The following is a 12,166-nucleotide window of genomic DNA, read 5'->3' on the forward strand; positions in this document are numbered from 1 at the left end:
CTTTAAATCAATCAAACAATAACTAATGTCTTGAGCTGTGTGTGTGTGTGTTTAAAGTGTGCTTAAACTTAACACCAGACTGAAAAACATGTTGCTGTCATCCATGGTTATGAAGTGAAAGCGTTTTTTTTCATGTCTGATAAACCCCAGCCTCAATGATGGGTGTGTTTGAGTGTAGTCAGAAGTTTGCTGCACCTGGAACCATGTGTGATGTGCACAATAGTGGCAGACGTCTCACAGATGACTGACATGTCAGGTTGTTACACCAGCAGCAGAGAAGTCAGTCAGAGGTCAGATATCCAGGAAGTTTGCACTGAAAACAGGTGTGAGAGTGATTTCACAAAAAAACAGTAAAGCACAAAACTACAACAAGCCTACAGCAACAACAACACACCTGCCATCACAGTTTCCTCGTCGCCCAAACTCAACACGCTGGAAATATTGTAATTCAGAGGCGTCTTTCAGGAGGCTGCTCTGAAATGTGTTGATTTCTCTCTCCAATGAAACAACCTGTGTTCTCTCTCTTTGTTCTTCAGTGGGAGTAAAAATAGACAGATGAAGATTAGAATGTGCGAAATGAAGTGACAGACAGCAAATACAAGCTGTTTACCCCCGACGTGAGGGATGTATTACATGGGAGGGAAAATATAGAATCACTTGCTTATCTCATTATTTTTGATAAAAGAATGGGCCACGAAAGAGATGCGTTCTCTCTCCTCTCCCATTACACACTCCAGCTGACATTCAAATGAAATCATTTGGTGCGAGTCTCTCTTTAATTCTCGTCTCCGAAACCTCATCATGTACCTGTGATTCACAACGGCCTCCTTATTATGAGTACAAAAACACTCCAGCAGACTTCAGGAGGAGTCACTCAGAGTGATTCTCACTGCTGAGTAATTTATATCTGCTTCCCCCTCAATTCGATAGTCGTGTATGTCACACACACACACGCACACACAACCTTCGTTTTCATTACTCAGAGAGCCCTTCAGTGTGTGGGGAGAGAAAAACTCTTTAAACAGCCATGACTTTTCAAGTGTCACTCACCAGAAATGAGGAGGGGGAGGGGCAAGTATGTAAAGAAAAGAACGCTACCTGCGTAAATCACCAGCAATGAAGGATAATGAGAAAAGGAGGGGAGGGAGAAAGGTAACGCCGGGAGGCCACAAGAGAGAGCGTCCGGCGTCAATCACTGCGAAATGAAAAAGGAAAAACATAAAAAGGGAACGCGGAAGAAGACGAGAGCACGTGTTTGGCATTCTCCGTCCGTCATCTGAAGGTGCACTAGATGAATACCTTCCTGCTGTTTAAGTGTTTGGAGGCGAATGGGGGGGGGGGGCAAAAGGAGGGAGGGATAAGGAGAAAAATGGCAGCATCAGAGGAGAAAATTAGATTTGCAGCCACTGGAGAACCTCACAGAATTAATACCTTGTTGGACTGGAAACATGACAGATGTGACACACACACACACACATACACACAGTGCTGCCCATGTAGGCATTGGAGGAGTTGTTAATTCTGTTTAGTATTCTGGAGAAGTCTGTGCATGTTTATGTTTGTGTGAACTTTTCACAGTGACCAACTCTCATTGATATACTATATGAAATGAGGTCCATAGAAAAGGATAAAAAAAAACTGTTTATCCAGCCTATTTTGTGTATAAGAATGCATGTGCTGCCTCCTGCATGCTCTGCCCAGACGTCACCCCTCACCTAAATGTTCTGGACAATTCCCTGTTGTTGTGAACGCATCTGACCCAAACAATCTCCTGCTGAGCTCCTTCTTCATGTGTGAAAATCAAACTCCAGAAAACGTACAGTACGTACCCAATTTTCAGGACAATTTTCAGGACAACAACTGATTCAGGTTCTGTAATAGCTGCATTGCTTTTTCTGGGACTTCACAACTCACGAAAATGGGACCTTCAGAAAAGCTTGGAACTGAACAGTAAGTTAGTTTATTGTTCTGCAGGGTTTAAGGAAATGTATTTTTACAGCACTGCTCATTCACATTCAACCCTTCAAACCACGCCCAATGAAACTAAAACAAAAAGCTGTACACATCATAAGACAATAATAACAGCAACAGCTGCAATCGAGGAAATATCATTAATATGAAACATTGAGTGACAGCAAAGAGCCGGGTTTAGCGGTGGGATGTCTAGCTGTTGCTATGGCTACAGGCTTTTGTCAAAGCAGGGTGGAATTTGACACCTTTCCAGGTCATCCTTTTCAACCAAAACACCAGACCTCTAATTTTGTCGGCTAACCCTATGTGTTGATTAACGGCTACCAGACTATTAAACAAGAAGTGCCATAAGAACCCCCTTACGCTATCACTCGCACAGGCTCGTAACTTAATGCTTAGAAACAATGCGTACTGTGAAACGAGTGGAGGTGGTAGTGTTAGTTTTAAAAAACATTTACAGTACTTTGAGCTTTTCTCTCTTAATTCTCTCCCTATCTGCTCCATCACCACGACCATCCATTTCGCCAACGACCTGTTACAATACTATCAGAGGCGGGCGCAAGGCTGCTATAACGATTTCAGATAGCAGAGCTGTTATATAATTTGGCTAGATTCAACTCATTCCTGCTTGCTACATTATAAGCCAGTCAAGTTATCAGTTTAAGGCCAAAAAGACCATCCAGCCAGCGGGAGGTGTCCCGTTTCTCCTGATGTGCAGTCCGCCGCTGCCTGATGGCATTATGGTTAAGTGGGTGAGCGGTGTCATGTGTTATTGAGGTTGCGATGCAAGCCCTGATCGGGTATCAAGTTACTGATTGGCCTGGTACAGTAAGTACACAGTTGCCGGTCATGACATTGTCTCCTTTCGTATGTTCTTCTTTCACCACTCAAGAGGTTGCATGTGAGGGCTTGATAATGATGTGCTTACGCTGGAAATATGACGCCCTCCACTCTGTCAGATATAAAGCATCAGGCAGAACTGAAGTCGTATGCACCACAATCTGATCAGAGCACCGTCTGACATCTCATCAGCCAATCAATCACCTCACCTTTTACAGTAGATCATCAATCATACTCAAACAGCTCAATGCCATTATAACCCGACAGCTCACACGGCTCACTCCACTGATCATTCATACCACTTACGCAGACAAGCTCCTCTTCACCTGAACACACCACGGTACTTCAGCTCTTCCTGGATTTTGTTTTGGGTCTGTTGAATATCTATTTTTTTCTTCTCATGCAGCCACTTTCGATAGTGTGTCCGTGCAAGAAGTCTTTAATGTTCATAGACTGAGGAGAAATTACTTTTCAAAGTCAATCCTCCGCCAAAATATGCAGATTATACACAGGTGCAATGAGCTATGGGATTTCTATACTGTAAATGTACCCGTTCAGCATTAATATTCAACACCTAAGTGCTAGCGACATACACAGTGAGTCATTGGTATGTACAATTAAACTGCAATGGACAAAAGGAAAGTAATCAATTCTAAGGAACCTATGGAAGTGAGGCTGTAAGGAGTCTATTTATCCCCTTAGTTTATGGAACATCACTGAATGTGTGAAAGTTAGCAATGAAGTTGATTTCTCGGGAGGAAATCTGCGGTCAGGCAGAAAATAAGTAATGCTTAAGCAGCTACTATTAGGTTGTCTACAGCGAAAGGAAATTAACCTCTGACTTCCCACAGGAGTCTTTCCTGTACCAGATGTAAATGTATTTACCCGGCGCCATGTGAGAGCTGCCTGCAGGAGGCAGGGTACAGTTGGTGAGGAGTCAGAGGAGTGAAAGAGTCAGTGAAAGGTTAAAACAAAACGCACAAGTGGACGTGGACGGTCATTAGGGCCATACTGATGATTCTATGAGAATAAAGTCATATTTAGAAAAGAATATTATCAGAAGTATTCATTTGTAATATTACAAGAATAAAGTCATATTTTAATTAGAAAAAAGTCCCAATATTACAGGAATAAACTTGTAAATCAATAAGAAATGAAAACATTTTTAAATAGCATACTTTCTTACAGGTAGCGGGACAAATAATAATATGTAATTGCCTAGTGGTGTGTGCAATATAATGCACACAATAATAATCTTGCAGAATAATAATATGTGTGATGCACCACTAGGCACAGATAATAATCAAAATATAAAAGAGGAATAATAATATGTGTAATGCATTGCCTAGTGGTGTGTGAAAACATGACACACGCACAGATTTTCCTGAAACCACTGCCACAGATTTCTCTCCTGACACCTGCAGCTGTTTCCAGTTGTTTGTCAGATTGAAGTCCATCTAGAAAGATGAGCAGTTTGATTCTATTACCTCTTGTCATTCCATCGTAGTGATTGTAGCTCCACTTATCCATTTGTTTCAAAAGGGTTGCACCAAATCTTTGTATCATTAGTAAAAATCGAAAAACTTAAAATTTACATTGTTAGAATCGATTCTTCATTTTTGCCATGGACTTTTGTGTGAAGCACTTTGTAACCTTGTATAGATAAGTGCGATACAAATAAAGTTCTTATTATAATTGTTATAAAAGATGCTGTGAAATCTTCAAGATTTTCTAAACAGATGGTTGCCTAATGTCGTGTTCTTACATTTATCATCAGCAAACAGTTAAAATAAATATGAAAACTAACTGATGACGAGGTCATTTAGAGAGAGAGAGAGAGAGAGAGAGAGAGAGAGAGAGAGAGAGAGAGAGAGAGAACTTCCCTCATCAGTCACCACGGCAACCAGATGCTTCCATTTGAATTCGAATCTGAATTTGATTGGCAGTGACAGCTGTTATCTTTTTTACTTTGCCTTAAATACTGTAGTTAGAGTTAGCATCACGCTATCACGTATCACTCATTCATTTATATAGCAAAATTAAATGACAAGAATACCACAGGAATCAATATAAGCAGCAGAAAACACAAGACAAGCCGTCAACAATGTTCCCACATTTGTTATGAAAGCAACCATCCTCTTGAAAACCAGTTGGTGCAACTCAAGGGGTTTATCCCATTTGAATAAATACATTTATTAAACAACCAGCACAGAAACCAGCACATTATCAACATTTAACAGCAGCAGGTAACAGCAGCAACTTCATATTTTACAGTAGCATCATTTCAAACTTGAATTATGAGCCTGAATTGTAGAGGTTAGCATGCTGGATAAATACAGAGTTCAAGAGAGGGAGACATGACTTACCTCACACAAGGTCAGAGTGCAATAAGAAACTTTCTTCAACTTTAACAGCATTAAAGGCAGAGTCAAAAAGACAACAGCCAATCAGAGGTCTCCTGTTGATATCAAAGCCAATAAAGAGTTCTAAATGTGACATCTAAGGATCAAAGGACTGTTGTTTTTGTCATTTGACCTTTACTGAAACATCAAAGCACAAACAGTTTGAAGTGATTTGAATGATCTGAATTTCAATTGAACAGTATTACTTATATATATAATGAATATAAATATAATAATAATGGCCCTTGAGACTTTTTTGTTTGTCTGGTCATGATACACCTGTGTATCGATTTTTGTGAATATCGGTCAATGTGAACTCAGGGGCTGCGTTCCAGGGGGCGCTGTTGAGCCATTTTGCCACGCCCATTTAAAATTACTCCAGAATACGTACATTTTCACCACTTTCTAATTTTCTGCAAACTTTGGTAACGATTGGAGCATGTTTAAGCCCTCAAAAAGCCAATTCATTTGCCTGAAAAAAAATAAGGGTGTCTGATGTTAAGACGTGTCTGATGTTAAGACTTGAAACGCACGTGACAGGTTCATCACTGGCGATCTGTCCAGGTTGCACCGGGTGTATCATAGAACGTTCCTCCTCTAAAATAACATATAGTCTAAAATTATGACTTTATTGTCCTAACAATACTACTCTATTCTCGAAATGTCCATTTTTTCCCCTTCAAGTGGTCCTAATAAACCACAGTGGACATGAAAACATTTTAATTTTTACATCAGTATTGCCTCACTATTAATGTCATAATGACATTTACCTTGTAGAGGACAATAGGGACATTTTATTTATCTATTAAGTTCTTTTCAGACGGTGAATATGTTACATTACGGGCTTCAACTCCTGTCATCAGCTTTTTGTCATTCAGACATACTGACTGCTGGGTGTAATTCACCATGGCTTCATTTAGACATGGCAGAAAGAGCCAATGTAATAATATGCACAGAGTGTGCAAATGTGCAAATGGGAACAGAGGCGCTGATGGAAAACAGTCAGAAAGTAATTTTTTTGCACAGGAAGCTTCAGTGATTGCTTTTTTTGTCATTGAAGCTTTAATTGATGTCCATTGCGAGCGAGAGGCCCTCGGCCCATACAGTGACTCCACTGATACATTTCATCATTTACACTCTTAGATAGAGAACTAGGACTGACATTTATTTTCATGCTTGTGCACAGAACAAATTATTTCAATGTCATCTGTGTAAATGGGTGAAAACTGAAAGAACAGTGGGAGAGACTGTTGATCTGATTATCATTGAAGGTGTGTGAGGGTTGCTTTTACTTTATTGCCTCCGCCAAGGACATTTTTCATCAGCATTTGTTTAGTTAGTTAGTTGTTAGTTAGTTGGCAGAATTACACAAAAACTACAGAACTGCTTTCCTTTAAATTTTGCAGAGCAAAGGAAGAAGTACTTTTGGGGTGCATATAGGATTCAGGATTTTTTCCCCACTCTATTTAGGAACTTGCTGAGATAGGGCGTCAGCCTTGGTGGAGGTATGTGCTCTCCGGGAACAAGACGTGTTTAATCACTCGTTGCCTTTCCATTTTTGTGATCTTCTCTGTGACCTTTACTCAGAAATGACTCAAGCACATGACACTGACGTGTAAAATCACCATCACATTAACATAATTACTTGCTGGTCTGAGACCAGCTTTAATGTCAGTAATTTCCTATATGACACATATTAATTACACTTTTTAATTACAGTTTTCCATTAGTGTTTTGGGAGTTTTAGTGTGAGCAGATTTTTCATTTGAAGTCTAACTCTCTAAACTTAGCATCATGACACTGATTTTAGTTTGAAGCTGGAAACCATTAACAGGTATTTTTGAGTTGTCTTAACATTGGCTTTTAACAAATAACTTTAAATATCTCAGCTGAGAAAAGGCTGTTTTCAAATGAATTCAGATCTTTAGTGCAGAAAGTTTGAGGCTGGTTTCTGGGGCTGTGATCACACAGTTCTGGGACTATAACTCTGCAGGGACATCGGGAGCGTTTGGCAGCCGATTTTCACAGACAAAGGAAACTTTCACTATCACGTTCAAAACCTTCTCGAGAATTATTCTTCCACCCAATTTAATTTTCTCACCTCCCAACTATACGTCCTGCCCCAGACTGTGAGAAAATAGATACAGCGTCACTGTATAATTAACTAGAAAGGTCAAAAGATCCATCTGCTTTTCAATTAGACTGTTATCTCCTGAGGATGGATCTAGTTTTTGAGTTCTTTCTGTGCAGGGAAAGTCACAGCGGTCAGCAAAATGAATGTCTCCCTTGTCTGAACCAATCCCCACAGTATTCATACTCATTTATTCACTCAATGTGAAATCTTTCCCATGTCGAAGTCTGTCCAGTTTTACCATTTGGTTCCTTGTTATTATGTTTTTTTCTTTCAAATATCTAAATTCAGTATTCCCTTTATAACCACAACAGCTATAGAGTTTGTTTACAAGTGAAATGGTCTTTCTTGGAAAAAGGACATAGAAAAGTAGAGATAGAAAATAATACTTTTGTAGAATGTATTATAATGTGTTTGTGTGAAAACAGTGTTTATGAGACAGAAAAAACTATATATATAGATATAGATTATGACTGTATTACATTCAAATTTGAATACTGCACAAAGATTTTTACACTGCAATGGAAAGATTGTTGTGTTGGTGTTAGTGGATAAATGATGCCTTACATTAATCATATGAGATAAACTGTGACATTCCTCAAATTATTACATGAACATGTTTTCAGTTTGACTGGTCCTCTGCCTCTATAATGGGCAACTGAAGGACGTGCAGATGTGTCGTACGTCTTTATTTACAGTCAATGATCTCAACAAACCAAATTCTAATAATAAAATGTTCCAGATTTTCTCAAAATTCTTCTAAAATTTATGTTGCATTTGAGTGGAAACCAAACTATTCAAATTATTAGGGAGTATAACCAAAAAGATGGATTTTAACCCTAAATATAACAATCGTAAAATAATTTGCAGTGGACGCTAATAACGAAGGAGGAAAGCTTGACAAGCAAAAGTTTGTGATAGTGGGCATATAGAGTAATAAGACAAAACTTACTTGTGTGTGTGTGTTTGTGTCTATACACATCATGTTGTGTAATATCAGTGTGCGACTGTGCATCTGTGCAACTTAAGTTACTATCACACAGTTTTTTTTTTAGAGTTGTGCTATTCTGTTTATAACCATATAAATGCATTAGAAAGGTAAAATACAATTATGTGCAGTTTTGTTCAGTAGTGTATGATGTTGGACCCTAGAGTAGCAAAGGCCTTAATGGTAAACGTCTTCTTTAGTTGCTTATTTTTATGCTTAATTTATTTGAGCCAGTTTGAAAACTGTTAATCTGACGCAAATCCCTTGGTTAAATATGATTACCGCACCAAAGCTGGTGTCCAAAGTCCACATCAGATTCATTATTTCAACAGAATCATGTTTACTTGGCAGAAAATCTTAGCTCTGAGCATAAAAAGTGGTATTCAAAGCGAAATGGATTTGAAGCTAAATCTATGACATATGTCTTTCTGTCCTGCCGGCTGCCACTGTTTCATAATTAATTGTCAACTCATTGGCTAGTTGGATAGTCAATATCGACTCTGACTGGTTATTCCAATGGAGTTGCTCTAATAGTGATGTCTGAATATCTCTCCTTTGTTTTTGTCATTCAGTTTGACTGTCTTGCCTCAATGCAGACAGCGGTTTGTTGGTTAAAAACTTTGTGTGTGTGTGTGTTCATTGTGAGGACATTTGGACATTATAAGGACATTCTGGCCGGTCATCACAAATTCAAAGGGCTGTTTGAGGGTTAAGAATTGGTTTTAGCATCAGGGTTAGTATTCTGTTTAGGTTAGTGATGGTTAAGGTTATGTTCACTAAGATAGAAGTACAAACGTGTTTGTGTGTGTGCGTGTGTGTGTGTGTGTATACGCGCCGACAACATTGCCTGACTGCCAGAAACACAAAGCATCATCTACAATAATTTCTAAGCTCAACTTCACTGCACACACAGAATGACAAATGTGTATTGTTTAACCAAGGTCTCTGGATAACAAACAAGTGCACATGCGTGCGCATGCACACACCCACACACACATTTCTTGTCTCCACATTAGTGTCTGAGTCTGGCTTGGTTTTACGACACACAACTATAATGTTTCCAGTGAAAGGCTCTGATTGAGCCATTAGACGCTGCCTTCCTGACACCAAACAAGAGACACACCAAGTTCTGAACTCTCAGCTGAACATTGAGGAACATTTAGCATCTGAAGAGTCAGATATTGTTCTCGTAAGTTGGTGGAAATAAAGAGATACAAAAATATTGTTCTTACATCCATCAGGTGGACAAAAGCACACCTTCTTATGTAGGTTAATGTTACATACTGGCTATTACTGTTATTTGCTGCATGTGCAAATCTCGAGACACCGCCCTCTTCATGGCAGACCTTAAAAGATGATTTGTTATTCTCTATTCAAGGAGGGTTACCAACAGTATCCATAAGGTGCTTCCACAGCTCAAAGTGTCAACAGCAAGGCATGAGGGGGGCACAGACAATGAAAGCTGTATCTCTTATGCCAGTGAGTTGACACCATGCTACAAGCTAAGCATTCGTGCGTGTGTGTGAATGTAAGAGGTTGAGCAGGTGTTTGAAAGGTCAGAATATACACTGAGGGGACGGAAAGAAAGAAAGAGGGAAAGAGGACGAATGGATGATGGGACATGGGAGAGGGATGGAGCTAAAGAGAGGGAGGGGACAGAGGGACACATAGATCATACGACTTTAAAAGAATAGTTCAACATTTGGACATTTGGGTCCAAACATGCAAGATGGCAGCTTTCGAATATCCATGATATTTTGGCTTTATTTCTGGATAGTGAGAGGAAGTTGAAATGTGTTGTGCATCTTTTAAAAGATCAACTCTGATTGTGAAGCTGCAGACGTTCTGGTGGATTGTGTTAATTTTGGACAGCCCCAGGCTAAAAGTTTCCCTTTGTTTCCAGTGTTTGTGCTAAACTAAGATAATGTAAGTAATTCTCAGAACTTTTCATGTGCACATGTCATGGTCATCCACCTCAAAACACATTTAGTTGGCTGCTTGGTTTGGCCTCAATACTATTAAGAACTGACCTTATACCTGACATAGATTTGATCGCGGTCTAACTGCAGAAGTTTTAAAACAAACTTTAAAGCAGAGACACTTACTGTTTGGACGATAGGGCAGAAGTGTTGCAGCTGTTTAGCTCCTTGGGTTTAAACCTCTTGACTTTCCTGCAGTAACATCTGCCAACACTCTGCACAACCTCAGGGGTTGTCTGACCTTTCTTAATCCTGCAGAGGACATTTTGAACTCAGCCGTACAACACAAGGCTGAACATTATATGTATCCAAATGTGTGAAGCTGATGTGAAACATCCAGGATGTTAGAGTTAGTTTTTGCTTAGTGTGTGTCTGTTGTATTTTAGTATTTGTGTGTGCATGGTTAACTGGAACACAATATATCCTATTCTGTTGTTGTGTTGAACACAACTACTTTTCTTGCACAAAACACGTTTGAGGCCTGTAACATATATTCATTTTAACAGAAGTCAACTTCTGTGCTTATATCTAATAATATATAGACATTATTTTATTGTATCTATATTTAAAATTTCATTGAATTTTACCTGTCTCTTAATATTATGAGGTTCTATCCCCTGTTATTGGCTTGTTTCTTTTTTTCATTGTATCATTTTATTGTTATTTTAGCTTGATTAACAGTGCATTTTTTTCTGAAAATTGATGGGTTTCTCAATAATAATTTACGGTCTTGACCACACTATGATAAGTGCCTTGAGGACATGTTTCTTATGATTTGGCGCTATATAATTAATATGGTATCGATTTGACTTGGAAGTTAAAATGTCAACATTGATATCTCTAGGTAGAAAACTAGGATCTGTCTTTCCTGGACAAACTTGCCTCTGTTCAGGTGTGAATCTGTGTCACAGGGATGTGCTGAGCAGGAGTAATTTGTTCAGGTACCAAAGTATGGTGAGACGCTAGGATTCCTTTCTGACCTTGACAGCTCCACAGCTAAACTCCTGATGACTGGAAACCTTGGTCCAGCAGAGCCATTTGTGTGCATATACATTTGTGTATTTTGTGAGTGTGTGTGTGTTTGTGTGTGCGTGTTGCACTCCCTTATGTTTCCCTGTGTTCTGCACATTAACAGCAGTTGCTCTTAATCATATTTTCTATGATTACTGGCCCGTTTATAAACCTCTGTCTTGCTCTAACATATTAGAGGAATTACCTCATAAACAATTAATGAGAGTAATGACATTACATAAGCTGCTCTGCTGTGGTCTCCATCCCATAATAAACATGCAGCACAGTGACAATCCAGATTAAGCAACAGCAGCAGCTGGTAAATGCTCTTACCTGTGCAGTGTTTTGATCATTATAAAGAAGTGAACATTCTTTTATTATTATTATTATTATTATTATTAATAATAATAATAATAATAATAATATCATTAGGTTTGTGAACTAACACATATCTCATAATAAATATATGTAGAGCCTACTATGAGTTAAATAAAGTTAATTCAGTTTCCCCCTTAATTATTTGTGTGTCCCCGGTGTTCTGTCCCCGTTGAGCCGTTTGAAGACACTTTCCTTTTTTGAATATTTTCTGTTATTTCCTTTTTTATTTTGTAGTTACCTACCATGTGTGTCTCTAATTGGTTTTACTTCCTCCAACCCGAAGGCTTAAATTAATTAATTGGAATAAGTAGTGGAAACTTAAAATTTGTTTTGAATTTCTACTTACTTAAACATATTGAGTACCAGTAGGGTATTCTCATTTCTCAGTGTATATTTAACTCATAGTTTTTGATTTATATGAACTTTTTGCAGATTGTGTAACCACTACTTAAAATTATATATTTGT

This window comes from Hippoglossus hippoglossus, chromosome 22 (assembly GCF_009819705.1).
Source record: "Hippoglossus hippoglossus isolate fHipHip1 chromosome 22, fHipHip1.pri, whole genome shotgun sequence".
Classification (NCBI taxonomy): domain Eukaryota; kingdom Metazoa; phylum Chordata; class Actinopteri; order Pleuronectiformes; family Pleuronectidae; genus Hippoglossus; species Hippoglossus hippoglossus.